General features: G+C 41.1%; 2 long non-coding RNA genes across 2 annotated transcripts in view; one reads left to right on the top strand and one right to left on the bottom strand.

Moving 5' to 3' along the window:
• The window catches only part of LOC143642565 (uncharacterized), a 68,252-nt gene extending 56,918 nt beyond the window's left edge, over nt 1-11,334 (top strand). Inside the window, exons 2-3 of the long non-coding RNA XR_013155743.1 lie at nt 10,224-10,318; nt 11,283-11,334. This is a non-coding gene — a long non-coding RNA (uncharacterized LOC143642565). The remainder of the gene's footprint in view (nt 1-10,223; nt 10,319-11,282) is intronic.
• A 4,458-nt stretch (nt 11,335-15,792) lies between these two features.
• Nucleotides 15,793-19,825, bottom strand: part of LOC143642562 (uncharacterized) — a 49,646-nt gene continuing 45,613 nt past the window's right edge. The window contains exon 4 of the long non-coding RNA XR_013155741.1: nt 15,793-16,103. This is a non-coding gene — a long non-coding RNA (uncharacterized LOC143642562). The remainder of the gene's footprint in view (nt 16,104-19,825) is intronic.

Here is a 19,825-nt window from a genome sequence, read left to right as displayed (position 1 = left end):
AGGCTGTCTTTTTACTTTCTTGATGAAGTTCTTTGATGCACAAAAGTGTTTAATTTTGAGGAGCTCCCATTTCTTTCTTTCTTTCTTCAGTGCTCTTGCTTTAGGTGTAAGGTCCATAAAACCGCCTCCAACTATAGGATTTATAAGATATCTCCCTACATTTTCCTCTAACTGTTTTATGGTCTTAGACCTAATGTTTAGATCTTTGATCCATTTTGAGTTAACTTTTGTCTAGGGTGTGTGATATGGATCCTCTTTCATTCTTTTGCATGTGGATAGCCAGTTCTCTAGACACCATTTATTTATTTATTTATTTTTAGGCACCATTTATTGAAGAGACTGTTCTGTCCCAGGTGAGTTGGCTTGACTGCCTTATCAAAGATCAATTGTCCATAGATGAGAGGGTCTATATCTGAACACTGTATTCAATTCCATTGGTCAATATATCTATCTTTATACTAATACCATGCTGTTTTGACCATTGTAGCTTCAAAATATGCCTTAAAGTCAGGTAGCGTGAGACCTCCAACTTCCTTTTTGTTTCTCAGGATATTTTTAGCTATTTTGGGTCCCCTGCCTTTCCAGATAAATTTGGTTATTGTTTTTTCTATTTCTGAAAAGTAAGTTTTTGGAATTTTAATTGGTATTGTATTGAATCTGTAAATCAATTTAGGTAGAATTGACATCTTAACTATATTTGGTCTTTCAATCCATGGACATGGTATGCCCTTCCATCTATTTACGTCTTCTGTGATTTCTTTGAACAATTTCTTGTAGTTTTCTTTGTATAGGTCTTTTGTGTCTTTAGTTAAATTTATTCCTAAATATTTTATTCTTTTGGTTGCAATTATAAATGGAATTCTTTTCTTGATTTCCCCCTCAGATTTTCATTACTAGTGTATAGAAACACTATGGATTTTTGAGTGTTGATCTTGTAACCTGCCACTTTTCTGCACTCATTTATTAGCTCTAGTAGTTTTGCTGTGGATTTGTCAGGGTTTTCAACATATAGCATCATATCATCTGCAAACAGTGAGAGTTTTACTTCTTCTTTTCCAATTTTTATGCCTTGTATTTCTTTTTCTTGTCTAATTGCTCTGGCTAGAACTTCCAACACAATGTTGAATAACAATGGTGATAGTGGACATCCTTGTCTTGTTCCTGATCTTAGGGGGAAAGTTTTCAGTTTTCCCCATTGAGGATGATGTTAGCTGTGGGTTTTTCATATATTCCCTTTATCATGTTGAGGAAGTTCCCTTCTATTCCTATCCTTTGAAGTGTTTTCAACAGGAAAGGATGTTGAATTTTGTCAAATGCCTTTTCTGCATCAGCCGAGATGATCATGTGGTTTTTCTGCTTTGATTTGTTGATATGGTGTATTACATTAATTGATTTTCTTATGTTGAACCATCCTTGCATACCTGGGATGAATTCTACTTGTTCATGGTGTATAATTCTTTTAGTGGGCTGCTGGATTCGATTTGCAAGAATTTTGTTGAGGATTTTTGTGTCTGTATTCATTAGAGAGATTGGTCTGTAGTATTCTTTTCTTGTAATATCTTTGTCCGGCTTTGGTATGAGGGTGATGTTGACTTCATAGAATGATTTAGGTTGCTTTCCCTCCTCTTCAATTTTTTTGAAGAGTTTGAGCAGGATTGGTACTAATTCTTTCTGGAATTTTTGGTAGAATTCATATGTGAAGCCATCTGGGCCTGGACTTTTCTTTTTGGGGATTTTCTTAATGACTGATTCAGTTTCTTTACTTGTGATTGGTTTGTTGAGGTTGTCTATTTCTTCTTGAGTCAATGTTGGTTGTTCATGCCTTTCTAGAAAGTTGTCATTTCATCTACATTGTCATATTTATTGGCCTAAAGTTGTTCATAGTATCATCTCATTACTTCCTTTATTTCTGTGGGGTCAGTGGTTATGTCTCCTTTTCCATTTCTGATTTTATTTATTTGCATCCTCTCTCTTCTTTTTGTCAACCTTGCTAAGGGTCTGTGGTAGTTAGATTCAGTTGTCAACTTGGCCAGGTGAAGGCATCTAGTTCTATTCCTGTGGACATGAGCCAATGGTACGTGAACCTCATCTGTTGCTGATTACATCTGAGTTGGCTAAGATGCATGCCTGCTGCAGTGAATGATGTTTGACTTAATTGGCTGATGCTTAGAGAGCTCAATGTAGCACAGCCCAGGCAGCTCAGCATAGCTCATCTCAGCACTCTCTGCTCAGCCCAGGCCTGTGAAAGATGCAGAAAGAAATCACCCGGGGGAAAGTTGTTGGAACCCAGAGACCTGGAGAGAAGGCCAGCAGAGACCATTGTGTGCCTTCCCACGTGAGAAAGAAACTCAGTTGAAAGTTAGCTGTCTTTCCTCTGAAGAACTAACCAAATAAATCCCCTTTTATTAAAAGACAACCCGTCTCTGGTGTGTTGCATTCCAGCAGCTGGCAAACTAGAACAGAGTCCATTAATCGTATTGATTTTCTCATAGAACCAACTTCTGGTTTTGTTGATTTTCTCAATTGTTTTCATGTTCTCAATTTCATTTATTTCTGCTCTAATCTTCATTACTTCTTTCCTTTTGCTTGCTTTGTGGTTAGTTTGTTGTTCTTTCTCTAGTTCTTCAAAGTGGATAGTTAATTCCTCGATTTTTGCCCTTTCTTCTTTTTCGATATAGGCATTTAGGGCAATAAATTTCCCTCTTAGTGCTGCCTTTGCTGCATCCCATAAATTTTGATATGTTGTGTTTTCATTTTCATTTGCCTTCATATATTTACTGATTTCTCTCATAATTTCTTCCTTGATCCACGGGTTGTTTAAGAGTGTGTTGTTGAGCTTCCACATATTTGTGAATTTTCTTTCACTCTGCCTGTTATTGATTTCCAACTTCATTCCTTTATGATCTGAGAAAGGGTTTTGTATGATTTCAATCTTTTTAAATTTATTGAGACTTGCTTTGTGAGCCAGCATATGGTCTACCCTCAAGAATGACCCATGAGCACTTGAGAAAAAGGTATATCCTGCTGTTGTGGGGTGTAATGTCCTATAAATATCTGTTAAGTCTAGCTCACTTAGTGTATTATTCAAATTTATGTTTCTTTATTGATCCTCTGTCTAGATGTTCTGTACATTGATAAGAGTGGGGAATTGAAGTCTCCAACTATTATGGTAGATGTGTCCATTTCCCTTTTCAGTGTTTGCAGTGTTTGCCTCATGTATTTTGGAGCATTCTGGTTTGGTGCATAAATATTTATGATCATTATGTCTTTTTGTTGAATTGTTCCTTTTATTAATAAATAGTGTCCTTCTTTGTCTCTTTTAACTGTTTTACATTTGAAATCTAATTTGTTGAATATTAGTATAGCTACGTCTGCTCTTTTCTGATTGTTATTTGCATGGAATATCTTTACCCAACCTTTCACTTTCAACTATGTTTATCCTTGAGTCTAAGATGCATGTCCTGTAGACAGCATATAGATGGGTCCTGTTTTTTAATCCATTCTGCCAGTCTATGTCTTTTCATTGGGGAGTTTAATCCATTAACATTCAGTGTTATTACCGTATGGGCAGTACTTTCTTCTGCCGTTTTGCCTTTTGGATTTTATATGTCATATCTAATCTTTCTTCTTTTTAGCTTTACTGAAAGTCTTCATTTCTATACTCTTCTCCACACATCTCTTTCCTGTCTTTTCTTATCTTTCTCTAGTGTTCCCTTTAGTATTTCTTGCAGAGTCAGTTTCTTGGTCACAAATTCTCTCAGTGAATTTTTATTTGCAAATGTTTTAATTTCTCCCTCATTTTTGAAGGACAATTTTGCTGGATAAAAAATTCTTGGTTGGCAGTTTTTCTTTTTTAGTACCTTAAATATATCATCCCACTGTCTTTTTGCCTCCATGGTTTCTGCTGAGAAATCTATGCATAGTTTTAATGGGCTCCCCTTGTATGCGATGGATTGTTTTTCTCTTGCTGTTTCAAGGTTCTTTCTCTTTGACATCTGACATTCTGATTAGTAAGTGTCTTAGAGTACATCTACTTGGATCTATTCTCTTTGGGGTATGCTGCACTTCTTGGATCTGTAATTTTAAGTCTTTCATAAGAGTTGGGAAATTTTCAGTGATAATTTCCTCCATTTGTTTTTCTCCTCCTTTTTCCTCCTCTTCTCCTTCTGGGACACCCACAACACATATATTTGCATGCTTCATGTTGTCCTTCAATTCCCTGAGTCCTTGCTCGTATTTTTTCATTCTTTTCCCTATATTTTCTTTTGCTTGTTTGATTTCAGAGGTCCCGTACTCCAGTTGACTAATCCTATCTTCTGCGTCTTGAGATCTGACACTGTAGGTTTCCATTGTTTTTCTCATTTTTGTTCATTCCTTGCCTTCTTTATATCCTCTGTCAATTCATTGATTTGATTTTTGATGAAGTTTTCCATGTCTGTTCGAACATTCTGAATTAATTGTTTCAATTCCTGTATCTCATTTGAAATTTTGGTTTGTTCCTTTGAGTGGGCCCTATCTTCAATTTTCCTGGTATGATTCATTATTTTTTGCTGTCGTTTAGGCATTTAATTACCTTAATTAGTTTATTCTGGAGATTGTTTTCACTTTTTTTTTCCCTAGGATTTTCTTGCTAGATGACTTTATTGTCTATCTGTTCTTTGATATTCAGTTCAGCTTATTCTAGTCCTCTAGCTTAGGTTTTGTTTAATAGATCAGAAATTTTCGGTTCTTGTTTTTTTGTTTCTTGCCCTGCCTATATGGTGCCTTTCCCCCACCCCTTAGGTGGTCTACTTAGGTATTATAGATCCCAGTCAGATTTTCCCAGACCAAACTGGTCTCTCAGAGGAAAGAGTCAACTGCGTCAATTTTCCCTGAGGGTGAGACCCAGCAGATTAAAAGGCTTTCCTATGAAGTCTCTGAACTCTGAGTTTTTCCTGTCCTTCCCAGTGTGTGGCACTTTTCTGCCTGTGGGTCTCACCAGCATAAGGTGATGCAGTACCTTTAACTTCAGCAGACTCTCCCTGCTGGTGGCGTGGTGCAGACAGAGGAGAGGTTGTAGGCTGGCTTTAATTGCTTCACTTTTCCAGACCCTGGGGTCTGAATTCCTTGAGGGAGGGATTCCAACTGAGCTTGGCCCCACCCCTCTCCTAGGGAAGGAACAGGCTCCAGACAAACTCTCAAACAAGCCTGTTTCTGCCTTTGCCTGGTGCAGTTGCTGCCTGCAAAGCCCTGCCACTGTATCCAAAGAGTAATCAATCTGTAGAAACACAGCCACAATCCTTTTCAGAGCAGGACCTCATTCCTCCGGTTTGCCAATCAAGAGCTTAAGTTGGTACGTTGCTCTGTGTATCTCCAGATCCTATACGCCCCCTCCTTTCCTGCAAGGCCCAGACATTTTCAGCTCCAAAAAACCCTGTTTTTTTCCTTTTTTCTTTTTCTGTTAGCCCTGCCCACTCTGCGCTGGGACAAAACCAGCGACCTGCATTTTTACTCGAGGTTCAACTGAGCTGGGGACCTATTTTTAGCAGTCAGAATTTGTTAATTAATTCATACAATTGGTGTTTGGTTGTGCTCAGCCTCTGCTGCTAGTAAAGTCCCTATCCTTTCCCCTCTGGGAAACAGCCTGTGGGCAAGGGGTGCCGGCCACTGTGGCTTGGGTCACTCACGGTTCTGGGAGGGCTTGCAGCCAGTCCAGCTGGTCCAGACTAGGGTATACTGTGTGTCTCGTCATTGACTTGGCCTCAGCAGTTGTTCTGTAGTGTTACTGGCTATTTACTAGCTGTTCTGGTGGAAGAACTAAATTCCACACCTCTCTAAGCCACCATCTTGGCTCTCAAGAGTCTGTTACTGATTTTTGCACATTAATTTTATATCCCACTACCTTGCTGAATTTGTTTATTAGCTCAAGTAACTTCGCTGTAGATGTCTTAGGATCTTCCAAGTATAGTATCATATCATCTGCAAATAATGAGAGTTTTTTTTCACTTCTTCCTTTCCAATTTTGATTCAATTTATTTCATTGTCCTGCCTGATTACTCTAGCCAGAACTTCTAACACAAAGTTGAATAATAGTGGTGACAGTGGGCATCCTTGTTTTGTAATTGATCTTAGGGGGAAGGCTTTCAGTCTCTTTCCATTGAGTATGATGCTGGCTATTGGTTTATCATATATTCCCTTTATCATATTGAGGTAGCTACCTTTGCTTCCTATCTTTTGGAGTGTTTTTATCAGAAAAGGATGCTGTACTGTGTCAAATGCTTTTTCAGCATCAATCGAGAGGATCATGTGATTTTTCCCTTTTGATTTGTTAATGTGCTGTATTACATTAATTGATTTTCTTGTGTTGAACCATCTTTGCATTCCTGGTATAAAGTCCACTTGGTCATGGTGCCTAATCTTTTTAATGTGTTGTTGGATTTGAGTTACTAATATTTTATTGGGAATTTTTGCATCTATGTTCATTAGGGAGATTGGACTGTAGTTTTCCTTTCTTATAAGAATCTTTACCCGGTTTTGGTGTTAAAATGATATTAGCTTCATAAAATGAGTTAGGTAGAGTCCCTTTTTCCTCAATTTTTTTTTTAACATGGGCAGGCACTGGGAATCCAACCTGGGTCCTCTGGCATGGCAGGCGAGCATTCTTGCCTGCTGAGCCACCGTGGCCCACCCCTTTTTTCCTCAATATTTTGGAAAAGTTTGAGCAGAATTGGTGTTAGTTCTTTTGGGAATGTTTGATAAAATTCCCCTATGAAGCCATCTGGCCATGGGCTTTTCTTTGTGGAAGATTTTTGTTGACTGATTGATTCTCTTTAGTTGTGATTGGTTTGTTGAGATCATCTATTTCTTCCTGAGTCAGTGTAGCTTGTTTGTGTGTCTCCAGGAATTTGTCCATTTCATCTAAGTTGTTAGCTTGCTGGAATATAGTTGTTCATAGTATCCTCTTATGATTTCTTTTATTTCTTCAGGATCTGTGGTAATGCACCCCTTCTAATTTCTGATTTTGTTTATTTGCATCCTCTCTCTTTTTTTCTTTTTCAGTCTTGCTAGAGGCCCATCAATTTTTTTGATTTTCTCAGAGAATCAACTTTTAGTTTTATTGATTCTTTCTATTGTTGTTTTGTTCTCCCATTCATTTATCCCTGCTTTAAACTTTGTTATTTCTCTTCTTCTATTTGCTTTGGGGTTAGTTTGCTGTTCTTTCTCAAGTTCCTCCAGGTGTTCTGTTAAGTCCTCGATTTTTGCTGTTTCTTGTTTTTTAGTATAGGTATTTAGGGCAATAAATTGCCCTTTCAACACAGCCTTTGCCACGTCCCATAAGTCCTGAAAAGTTGTATTCTGATTTTCATTCATCTCCAGATAGCTACTTATTTTTCTAGCAGTTTCTTCTTTGACCCACTGGTTGTTTAAGAGTGTGTTATTTAATCTCCATATATTTGTAAATGTTCTCATTCTTCGGTTGTTATTGAGATTAGCTTCATCCCACTGTGATCAGTGAAAGTGTTTTGAATAATTTCAATGTTTTTAAATTTATAAATCCTGGGCAGACCACAGTGGCTCAGCAGGCAAGAATGCTTTCCTGCCATGCCAGAGGACCTGGGTTCGTTTCCTGGTGCCTGCCCATGTAAAAAAAAAAATTATAAATCCTGTTTTGTGCCCCAGCATATGATCTATCCTGGAGAATGTTCCAGCACTAGAAAAAAATGTATATCCTTGGATTTGAGGTGTGTGACCTATATATGTCTGTTAGGTCTAATTCATTTATCAAGTTATTTAACTTCTCTGTTTCCTTGTTGATCATCTGTCTGGCTGTTCTATCTATAGAGGAGAGTGGTGTATGAAAATGTCCTACTATTATTGTTGAAACGTCTATCACTCCCTTCAGTTTTGCCAATGTCTCTCTCATGTACTTTGGAGCTATTTGATTGGAAGCATCAACATTTATGATTGTTATATCTTTTTGGTGAATTGACCCTTTCATTAAGTATATAGTGTCCTTCTTTGTCTCTTATGATGTCTTTACATTTAAAGGCTATTTTGTCCGATATTAATATAGCTACTCCTGCTTTCTTTTGGTTAAACTTGTGCAGAAAATCTTTTTCCATCCTTTCACATTCAGTCTATTTGTATCCTTGTGTCTAAGATGAATCTCTTGTAAGTAGCATATAGCTGGATTATGTTTCTTAATCCATTCTGCCAATCTGTATCTTGTAATTGATAAGTTTAGTCCATTAACATTAAAAGATATTACTGAAAAGCCATTTGTTTATTCCACCATCTTATCTTTTTTATTTATTTGTCAGAGCTGTATCTTCTTTTCCCTCTTTCTCTTCATATTCTTTAAATTACCCTTAGTGGTACTTTTCGATTCTGTGCCCTCCTCCAGACCTCCCTCTCCTGTCTTTTTTTTTTTTTCAGATGGCAGAATTACTTTTAGTATTTCTTGTAGGGCTGGTTTCTTGTTGACAAATTCTTACAGGACTTCTTTGTCTGTGAAAATTTTAACTTCTCCCTCAGTTTTGAAGGGCAATTTAGCTGGGTACAGAATTCTTGGCTGGAAGTCTTTCTCTTTCAGGATCTTGAATATATCACACAACTGCCTTCTTACCTCCAGGGTGCTAGTTGAGTAGTGTGAACTCAGTCTTATTTGGTTTCCCTTGCATGTATTAGATTGTTTTTCTCTTGCCACTTTCAGAATTTTCTGCTTCTCATCATCATTTGACAGACTGATTAGTATGTAACTTGGAGAAGGCCTGTTTGGATTCATTCTGTTTGGGGTTCGTTGGGATTCTTTGCCCTGTATATTTATGTCCTTTATGAGAGTTGGGAAGTTTTCCTCCATTATGTCCTCAACTACCCTTCCTAGCCCTTTACTCCTCTCTTCTCCTTCTGGGACATCGATGATTCTCATATTTGCACACTTTGTTTTGTCTATCATTTCCCTGAGTTCCAATTCAATTTTTTCCATCTTTTTTTGTCATTTGCTGTTTTGAGTCTTTGAAGTCAGTTATTCTGTCCTCTATATAACTTATTCTTTCTTCTGTCTCTTCAAATCTGATGTTGTGTGCCTCTAATATATTTTTTTATTTGGTCAACAGAGTCTCTGATCTCTGTGATATCCTCTATTTTTCTAGTTATTCTTTCAAATTCCTCTTTATGCTCTTCTACTGTCTTCTTGATCTCATTTATGTCATTTGCTATCCCACTTATTTTATTACGTAGAGTTGTATGAACATCTTTGATTTGTTGTTCTGTCTATGTCTCCTCTTGTGTTTTAATTTGGTCACTAGGAAGGACTATATCTGCCTGCATTGTGATATGCTTAGTGATCTGCTGTCTTCTTCACATGTAAATATCTTGATTGAGTTACTTTGGGAGTTAATTTCTTTCAGTAGTCTAAGGCCTTGTGTTGGTGGGATGGCATGCAGCAGGGAGCAGGACATGAGGTGGGGCACTCAGTGCAGTGATTTGTTTCAGGGCAGGTATAGGCACTGGTTGGGGATGTTACACTGATGCTTGTGAACGTGGATGCCCAGTGGCCAGGCAGGAGGTAGCTGTGTGGGTGCCCTAGTCTGTGGGGGCATAACCCTGGTATGCGCTGGTGTAAGGCATGGGACCCTTTGTGCGCGTGGGTAGAGCTGTGTCAGCAGGCCAATGTTATGCCTTTATGGATTGGGGGCAGATGTGACCTGGCTGAGCAGGTTGGCACTTTCTCAGAGCTGGGAAGTGAGGCTGAGGACCGTGCACATGCACGGTTTTAGGACTGCTGTGAAGTGCATTTCCAGAGCTGAATGATGTGATTTGGGGCTTGTGTGCATGTGTGGGCCTGGGATCGGCATAAACAGATGCACAGAGCATGAGGGGTGGGAGCAGAGTAAGGCTATGCAACACTATGGGGGTGGTTGGGGGGCCAGGGGTAGCCTAGGTATGTAGGTTAGTGCCAACAGCCTGCAGGGAACAGGGAGGGGGAGGTTGTGCTTGGGAGGGGTGCAGGAGAGGTGGATTGGGCTGCACTTGGGGTGGGGATGGGGGGCAGGTATGTGCACTGGGGGCTGTTGGGGTGGGGGTGCCTGGAGCTTGGGGAATGGGAGTGAGTGACGGGGTTGGGGTGCATGGGTTATGGGGTGAATTGCTGGTCACGGGGTGCACTGGTGAGGGTAGTGCGCCCAAGGAATACGGCCTGACTTACTTCCTAGTCCCAGTCTCTCATCTGTGCCCTCCTGCAGGCTCCATGGCTCCACGACTTGGGACCAGGCTCTGACTTTCTACCTCTCAGGTCCTCGGCCTCTGCAACCAGGATTGCTGCAGAAGGCTCTCCCAGGTCAGTGCCTTCTCTGACTGTTCTGTGGAGCAGGGCTAATCTCAAGCTACTCTATTTGGCCACGTTCCCAGAAGTCTGACCTTGTGCAGGCAGATGGCCTAGAGGAACCTCCTCCAGTGTCCACTTTGAGCAGTAATCACTCCTTCCAGTTAGGAAGCAGCAGCAGCCGGGAGCGCCCTTCAGCCTCCGAGCCCATGGAGCCAAGGCACAGCAGCACCTGTAGCCCACGGTGCAGCTACCTGGGCTCTGCATGTTTTTTTTTAAGATGAAATTCACATTACAGAAAATAAACCATTCTAAAATTCAGTGGCATTTAGTACATTCACAAAGCAGTGCACCCACTACCTCTATTCCCAAAACATTTTCATCATCCCCAAAGGAAACCCCTACCCAATAAGCAGTTGTTCCCCATTCTCCCTCTCCCCCAGCCCTGGCAACCACCAATCTGTATTCTGTCTCTGTGGATTTACATATTCTTAATATTGCATATAAAAGGAATCATACATGTGACCATTTATGTCATGGCTTCTTTCACTTAGCTTAGTATATTCAAGGTTCAGCCATGTTATAGCATGTATCAGAAATTCATTCCTTTTTATGGTTGAGTAACATCCATTGTATGGATAAACCATATGTAATTTATCCATTCATCACTTGGTGGATGGGTTGTTTCTACTTTTGACCTATTACAAATAAGATTGCCATGAACATTCATGTACAAGTTTTTGTGTGAATATATGTTTTCACTTCTCTTGGATGTATACCTAGCAGTACGTATGTTTTTTTTTTCAGGGTCTTATCTTTGTTTATTTAATGCATTCCAAAAATCAAGAAGTCCCTACTTTGTCTTCATCAGAATATGCATGATTTTGTACCCCACCACATTGCTGAATTCATTTCTAAAATTCATTTGTTTAAAGCCTTACTTAGTGACAATGTTTTTCTAAATTTGTCTTTATTACAGACAAAGCTGCAAAGAACAAACATTCTCGTATGTGTTTCCTGGTGTACATGGGTAAGAATTTATCTGTGAAATCTTAGAGGTTAAATTGCTGGGTCATAGGGTGTGTGTATTTTGTAACTTTGCCAGATGAATACTATCAAATTGCTCTCTAAAGCGGATGCGCTAGTTTACATTTCCACCAGCAGTAAGAAGCGAGTTTTGTAGGGAGCTTTTCTGAAGATTTGAATGGGATGGAAATAAATAGAGAAGTAGTTACATTGTAGAAATGCAAACAAATTCAAAATAGCTATTAGGCTATTTTTTATGCTCAAATGTCCTTCTGCCACTCCACCTCTCTGCACACAGACCGCCCCCCACCCCCACCCCCGGGGGATTCCACCTGCTGCTTAACCTCTATTGCTTCCCAGACACACGCCATCTGGCTGACAACTTTCTCCTTCTTACCTACTTTTTATGCCTCCTAATCTCCTTTACTAGGGCAAAAAATAAATTGCTCCCATTTTCTTATGGAAAGTTGCTAAATCATCCCTGGAATAATCTTGCCTTATCAAGATGGGTTCTCCCTTTGACAGTTCCCCCTTTTATCAGTTAGGAATTGCTATGTAAAAAAACACACCCCAAAACTTAACTAGCTTAAAACGCCATTTATTAGCTCATGATTCTCTGGGTCAATATATTGGGCTGGGCTCAGCTGGGTATTACCTCTGGTCTTGCCTAAGTCCATTCCTGCAGTGTGGTTAGGTAGGCGGCTTTGCATTTGGGACTTGGTTGGCTGTCAGCTGGGGCAGAGGCAATGAATTGGCCATGTGTCTCTCATGTTCCAGCAGGCTAGCCTGGGCTTGTTCTCATGGTGGTGGCAGACTTCCAAGAGTGGCAGCAGAAGCAGACCCAGCTTCTGGAGGCTCAGACCCAGAAGGGGCACAGTATCGTTCTGCCTTATCCTACTGAACAAAAGAAGTCACGAGGCAAGCCTGGATTCAAGTTGTGGAGAAAGAGACTCTGCTCCTTGACTGGAGAAGCTGGAAGGATTCATTACAAGAGGAACAAATACAAGGAAGTGTGGAGGGTTGCAAGTTGGGTTCCCTGGGAAGCAGGCTCTATGATGGAGATTAGCAGAAGCAAGTTTATAAGGGAGTGTTCTGCAGGGGAACGGCTATGGAAGAGAGGGGAAGGAAGCAGAATGGAGCAGAGAGAAGTTGAACTGCAATGATTTTAGAACAAAAGCTTCAGTTGACCCCAAGGGAACTCTAAAACTAGGATAGACCTTCAAAGTTGTCCTGAGTTGGGGGAAAGGGACCTAGTTTCCATGTTATCAAGCCGGCTGATCATTGTATGCAGGCTGTCCCACAAAAGGGGGCAGTCGACATATGGCAAGTAAACCCTCTGCCCCTCCTCCCCCCAGCGTGGGACATGACTCCCAGGGGTGTAATTCTCCCTGGCAATGTGGGACAGAAATCCCAGGATGAACCAGGACCCAGCATCAAGGGATTGAGAAACCCTTCTTGACCAAAAGGGAGAGGAGAGAAATGAAACAAAATGAAGTATCCGTGGCTGAGAGATTTCAAACAGAGTTGAGAGGTTATCCTGGAGGTTATTCTGATGTATTATACAGATATCCCTTTTCAGTTTACAGTGTATTTGAGTGGCTAAAGGGGCGTACCTGAAACTGTACAGCTGTGTACCAGTAGCCTTTTTTTTTTGAAGATTACTGTATGAAGATACAATGTTTATAGTGTGACTGTGTGATTGTGAAAACCTTATGTCCAATGCTCTTTTTATCTAGGGTATGGATAGATGAGTAAAAAGTATGGATAAAAAATAAACATAATGGGGGAACAAGGGTTAAAATATATTTGGAAGATGGAAATACTAGCGGTCAGTGAGAGGGAGGGGTAAGAGGTATGGTACGTATGAGTATTTTCTTTTTTTTTTTTTCTGGAGTGACGCAAATGTTCTAAAAAATGATCATGGTGATGAATATACAACTTTGTGATGATATTGTGAGCCATTGATTGTACACCATGTATGGAATGTTTGTGTTTGTATGTTGTTTTATCAATAAAAAAATTAAAAAGGGGGGGGTGGGGCAGCCAAGAAAATTCCCAAAGAGCACTCACAGCTAAGGGCTGTCTGCCAATAGTACTCCTTGCTGCTGGGGGGATAAGTCCCCACAATGGAGGAGAGATGTCTGTGTGAGCACCAGGGTCCCCTACACTGCCATATCTCCCTAAGAAGAATTGTGATGTTAACTTTTATGATAATACAATCCACTTGCTATATACATATATTAAACATTTATAATAACTTATTAAATGTGTTGCCTTAACCACGAATAGCTTTTATATGATTGCAATGCTAAATATCACTCCTTTCAAAGTTTCATTGCTCAATTATCAAGGTCATCTGCTTACAACTTTAAAGGATGAAGAACAATTTTGCTTTTACTATTAGAAATCTAGGCAGGAACAATTTCAAACCAGGTTGGTCACAGAGCCACAGAACTGCAATTTAATTAGAGATATGATGTTCTTTGCAGTAGTAGGAGAGACTAACTTCTGGGTCATGGGAGAGTGTCAATCAGAGGGGAATATGGGAAGCAGGCATGGGGCTTTGGCAGCACCTGAGATGATGTAGGATCAAGTTGTAAGGGAAGAAAAAAGTACAGGTGAGGGCACTAAAGGATAAAAAAAAAATCCCCAATCAGGGCGACCCTTGTGATTTAGGCAGAAATTTTATGTCTTGACAAGGCAATTTACTGGTTCAGAGAATTTCCAGGGGAGTTCCTAAATCAGAATTTGGGGAAATCTGAATGGAGAATTAGTGGTACCCGCATCAAAGGGGAATTCTAGTGACCATGTGGAAAAATCCCATTTTTTGGAAATCAAAGTCTTCGGCTTTCAAATGGAGGCTTCCAGAAGAGCAAAGTTACAGAGCAGGTCTGAAAGGAAGGGATTACAGAAGTGGTCAGCAGGGAAAGCCTCAGAGAGACACAAAAAGTCAGTCACCTCAATTTAAAGTGGAAAAAGAAGTTCAGAGCGATTAAGTGATAGGACCAAGATCCCATCACAGGTTGGCGGGAAGTTGAGATTCTGAGTTGGAATTCCCAATGCTAAGTGGTAAGTTACCAACTGAGGATTTTGTTCAGAAAGAAAGTTTGAAGGCACTGGGCACCCAGACTCGCCGGGAGGAAGGAGACACACAGATAGCTGAGAAGGTACAGAGAGCACAGCGTCCTAGAGATTAAAAGGCTATAATTGTGCCATCGTGACGGCCATGCCTGGTTCTCCAGCCTTTTCAGCAAGTCTGAAAGCTCCCTAGTATATCACCCACATATTCCTCTTCTGCTTAAATCTACTAGGGCCAATTTAAATTGCCTGCATTTATGAATGCAGACTGGTGGAGGTTTACTTGGAATCCAAATGTGGAAGCACAGCCAGGCCTCCCAAAGAACCAGAAAATAGCCAAGCCATAAAGCAACCTCTCCCTCTGCTCCCACTCTGGAGCCTCAGTTTATCCCATCCTCACTCTGTGCATCTGCCACATCTTTTTCCAGCTGTGGCTTTGTCTCAATTCATTGGGAGACAATATACCTTTTCTGTTAGAAAGCAACCCCTTTGATGTCTGATCGCCTGGATTTGGATCCCAGATGTACTGCTTAGTAACTGTGAGGCTTTGGTCAGTGACTTCACCTTTCTGATCTCTGTTTCCTCATCCACACAATGGGAATAACAGAGTCTTCTGGTTTTGAGGACGGGTGAGATAATGCATGCAAAGTCCTTATCCTGCTGCTTGACTCATAGTAACCATCAATAATTGTTTTCATTATCTTCAGCAGCAACATCCCTATCAACATCATGATTCAGGGACCTTGCTGAGACTACTTAGAGCAGTCGTTTTAAACTCAAATGCCTACAGAAGCCAGCCAGGCAGCAGGAATGAGTGAAGGAGAGTGATGTGTAAGAGCACATTGAGGCAAGGCAGGGACTACGGGAAGTGGAAGCATGTACACCTGTCTAAAGGGGACACCACTGCTCAGACAGCCGATTATTGCCGTGCGGAGTATGAGTCCAGAGATGCCAGATTCCCACTACGTCAAGAGAATCCAGAAATTCAGATTTTGGGGGGAAGCCTCATGTCTTCCAAAAATGTAAAAAACCACTGTACAAGCCAGATGAAATCCTCCTCAGGTCATGCCCAGGATGCCCAGTTTGCACATTCTGAATGTGAATCTCTGGGTCCAGCTGAAATCGTCAGGGACAGAATCGGATTGGATCAGGTTTATTACATTGGCTCAATCAGCTCTGGCCATGGCTCATGGCTCGCTGAGAAGGGAATGTGGGGCAAACCCTCTGAGAAGGGAGCATGTGCAAGAATGTGGTGATGGGTATATTTCGGAAAAGAGGGTCAAGCACTGAGGGGAATGCCCCAAGAGTTGTTTCTTTTTGGATGCTGGGGACACTGAAAATAAATGCATCAGGAATGTGATAAGCCTTAGCAACTGCAGGCTTAAGATAGTGGTTTATTTTGTATAACAGTGTGTCTGGAAGTAAAGAAAGCAGGATTAGTACAAAGACTCTGATATGTCCACAGACTTTCAGACTTCCATCTTTTCACACTTCCATCTTAGCATGTGAGCACTGGTCCTCTTGCTTGTCACCTCATGACTGCAAAATAGCTGCAGCTGTGATGTCACAACTGTATTCCAGGAAGGAAGTAAGAAGAAGTAAGGGATGACCCTTCTATTGGGATTTTCTAGAAATCTCCTGCATATTTCTTCTTCCACCTCACTGGGCAGAGCTTGGTTCACACACGCATTCCTAGCTGCAAAGAAATTGAGAAGGTGAGTATTTTTAACCTGGCACATTGTAGTCTCTGAGCAACATCATTCTAAATTCATTAGAAACAAGGGGCGAATAGACCTTAGATAGGCAATCAGTGGCCTCCACCACTTTCTCTGGATACATATTATGTGTCAGATCCTGGCTAAGCCTTGGGGATAGGAGGCTGCAAGGCACAGTTTGCACAGCAGAAAAGTACAGAAGCAGCTGTGAAACCGGACCCATCTGGGTCTGGTTCCAGAGTGAGAGAGTCAGCTTCTGGCTCCTCACAGTTCCTCTAGGTCTCCCACCTTTCCTGACCCCTCTCCAGCCCTCCTGCTGTCAGTGTGCCCCCCATCCTACCCCTAGGTCCAAGCATGGTGGAAAGAATGTGTGATTAACACCAGTAGCATTTCAGGAGGAGCCCAAGAGACACTCCAGGGAGAAATATGTAACCGGTGCATCTGGTTTATAATGTATATTAATCCCTGACATGTAATTTGAGTTATATATGTAAAGGAAAAAGTCCAAGTTGATTTAGGAGCCTTATTATTACCCTGTCAGCAGAAATAATGTTCTGTTTGCACAGTTTTCTGGGTCCAGCATCTCATTTAGGGCAACAGGAAAGAGAAAGCTTTCTGGCGGGTGCTTGCTAATGTCAGAGGCTCCTGCTGATTGCGTTCATGCATCAGTCTGGATGCTTGGAGCTTTCTGGTGAGGTTGACAGGGGCTCATCTGGCCAAAGGGGGTTGGGGATTTAGACTCACCCTAGCTGGAGCTAGAGACAGTCCCCTTCTCATCCCCCAAAGGGAGAAGCAGCTTCAAGTCCTAGTAAACTGTGGGCATTGGGGTTCAAACCAGCTCTGCCACTTTCTCACCATGTGACTTTGGAGAAGTTATTTCAGCTCTCTGAGCCTCAGTTTCCTTGTCTATAAAATGAGAATCATATTAGCACCTACCTAGCAGGGCTGTTGTGATGTTTAAATAAAAATAAGGGGGGTTCTGAGCATTTACTATGGGCCAGGGTAGTGTTCCAAGTGTTTTACATGTATTACCCATTGAATCCTCACAGGACCTCATGAGGTAGATACTATTAAGATCCTCAATTTACAGATGAAGTAAATGAGGCACACAGAGGTGAAGTAACTTGCTCAAGGCCACGCAGCTAGTGACTGCCAGAGCTGGGGTTCAAACCTAGACACTCTGGCCTTTGAGATGCTGTAACAGGCTGCTACATTTCGCAGGAAGGTTTATTAGGCCAGTGATGCCCAATAGAATGCTCTGTGATGATGGAAATGTCTTATAATTTTGTACTTTCCCATATGTAACTACTAGCCACATGCGGCTGTTAAGCCTTTGAAACGTGGCTAGCATGACTAAGTTAAACGTAATCTAATTTTAATTAATTTACATTTAAATAGCTACTTTGGGCTAGTGGCTCCTGTACTGTCCAATAACTTGAAGCTTAACCCCTGCAGCTGTTAACTAGGTTAACCCCTGCAGCTGTTGGGCTGGAACCTGGGAAATCAGTGGCCTAACTGGGTAGGACTCTAGCAACAGTTTGTATGAGCTGAACAAGGAGGAGGGTCGTGGTTCAGACCCGTCCTGTGCTGGTTAGAACATGTAGGATGCTGCCCTTTTAAGATAAGTTGGGGCTCAAGGCCCTAAGCCCTTCATGGAGCCCCTTAGCAGTGAGCTTCAGTATCCTAGATACTGTCCCAATCAATGAGATTGTAAGACAGACATGGTCTCTAACCTCCTGGAATAGGCAATCTAGCGGGGAGATGGATATTAAACAAATGATCACCCCATTAATTATTTAATAACAATTCATTAAACTCATGCCTGAATGTCACAAGTGATAAAATGGCAGTTAGAGAAAGTGCTTTGGTGGCCCGAAACAGAGAGAAATTAGCTGTGTCTGAGGATTGATCAGGGAAGCATCCAGAAAGAAGGAGAACCATGAGTTTGGCTTTAAAGAGTTGCAGATTTTAAGGATGAAGCGGGCTGGAAGGGCATTCTAGGCAGAAGGAACAGCATGAGCAAAGGCACAGAGGTATGACAATACTTTGAGGGTTCAGATAAAAGAGCTCATCAAGATTCAAGAGGCAGGGAAAGAGGATGAGCCTGGCAAGATTAGTTGGGGACCAGATTGTGAATTGCTTTGAATGCCTTACTGAGCTGCTGGGCCATTATCCTAGGGGTGATAAAGGTTTTTAAGCAGCAGAGGATTGTTTGTTTTAAAAGGTAAATGGGATTGCATTGAAGGGTGTCGAGCTCTGCTGTTCTCTAATTGGGTAATTGTGAAGCCTCCTTTTGGCCCCTCCAATCTACTCTAGAGGGATCTTTCACTTTTTTTAGGTTTTTTTTTCCACATGGTTCATAAGCCAAACATAAAAATGTACACAGTGAGGCATCTCTCTCCCATTCCTGTCCGCTTCCACCTCTTCCCATCCTACCTTCAAGGAATCTCCTTAATTAGTTTCTTGTGTACCCTTCTGGGTTTCTCTATGCATGCAAATACCCTCTTTTGAACTGTTTTTTCTTTTACTTAACAGTAATATCTTTCCTTGTCAGCATAGAGAGCATTCTCATTTTCTCTTTTTTTTCACATTTAACTTCTTAGTTTGAGATAATTATAGATTTACATGCAGCTGTAAAAAAATAATACAGGGATCCCAGATACCATTTACTCATTTTCCCCCAGTAGTGACATCTTGCAAAACTATAGCATAATCTCACGAGTGACATGTTGAAATTGATAGTCAACACTCTGAACAGTGGCGTCACCGCAAGGATTTCTTCTGTTGCCCTTTTACAGCCAAATCCAACTTCTTCCCTAACTCTCCCTCCCTTACCCCTGACAACCACTAACTTGTTCTCCATTTCATAATTTTGTCATTTCAAGAATGTTATATAAATGGAAGCATGCTTTTGAGATTGACTTTTAATTCAGCATAATTCTTTGGCAATTCATCTAGGTTATACGTATCAGTAGTTCCTCCCTTTTACTGTTGAGCAGTAGTCCACGTTGTGGGTGCGCCCGTTTGTTTAACTATTCACACACTGAGGAACATCTGGGCTGTTTCCAGTTTTTGGTTATTATGAACAAAACTGCTATGAACATTCACATACAGATTTTTGTGTGAACCTAAATTTTCATTTCTCTGGGATAAATGCCCAAGAGTACAACTGCTGGTTTGTCAGTAGTTGCGTGTTTAGTTTCATAAGAAATGACCCAACTGTTTTTCAGAGTAGCTGTGATCCAGTTTCTTTGCATCCTCAAAAGGATGCAGAAGTGTTGTTACCATATTTTATTTTAGCCATTCTGATAGGTGTCGTTTTAGTTTACTAAAGTTTCCAAAATGCAAAGTCCCAGAAACGGGTTGGCTTTTACAGTGGGGATTTATTAATGAACAAGTTTACAGTTCTGAGGCCATGAAAATGTCCAAATCAGGGCATCAACAGGCAAGGCTTTCTCCCCGAAGATTGGCTACCAGTGACCTGGGACTCCTTGTCACATGGCAAGGCACATGGCCAGCATCTGCTGGTGGCCCTTCTCTCCCACGTTTTGTTTCTTTCAGCTTCTGACTGCTTCTCTCTCCTAGCTTTTCTATTTTCTGGGTGTCCTTCACTCTCAGATTTTCTGGGTTTTCTCTCTCAGCTTCTCTGTGGGCTACCCTGAATTTCATTTCTTATAAAGGACTCCAGTAAGAGGATTAAGAC

This window comes from Tamandua tetradactyla, chromosome 1 (genome assembly GCF_023851605.1).
Source record: "Tamandua tetradactyla isolate mTamTet1 chromosome 1, mTamTet1.pri, whole genome shotgun sequence".
NCBI lineage: Eukaryota > Metazoa > Chordata > Mammalia > Pilosa > Myrmecophagidae > Tamandua > Tamandua tetradactyla.
The sequence above is the reverse complement of the archived record's forward strand: the minus strand, read 5'-3'. Positions and strand labels throughout refer to the sequence as shown.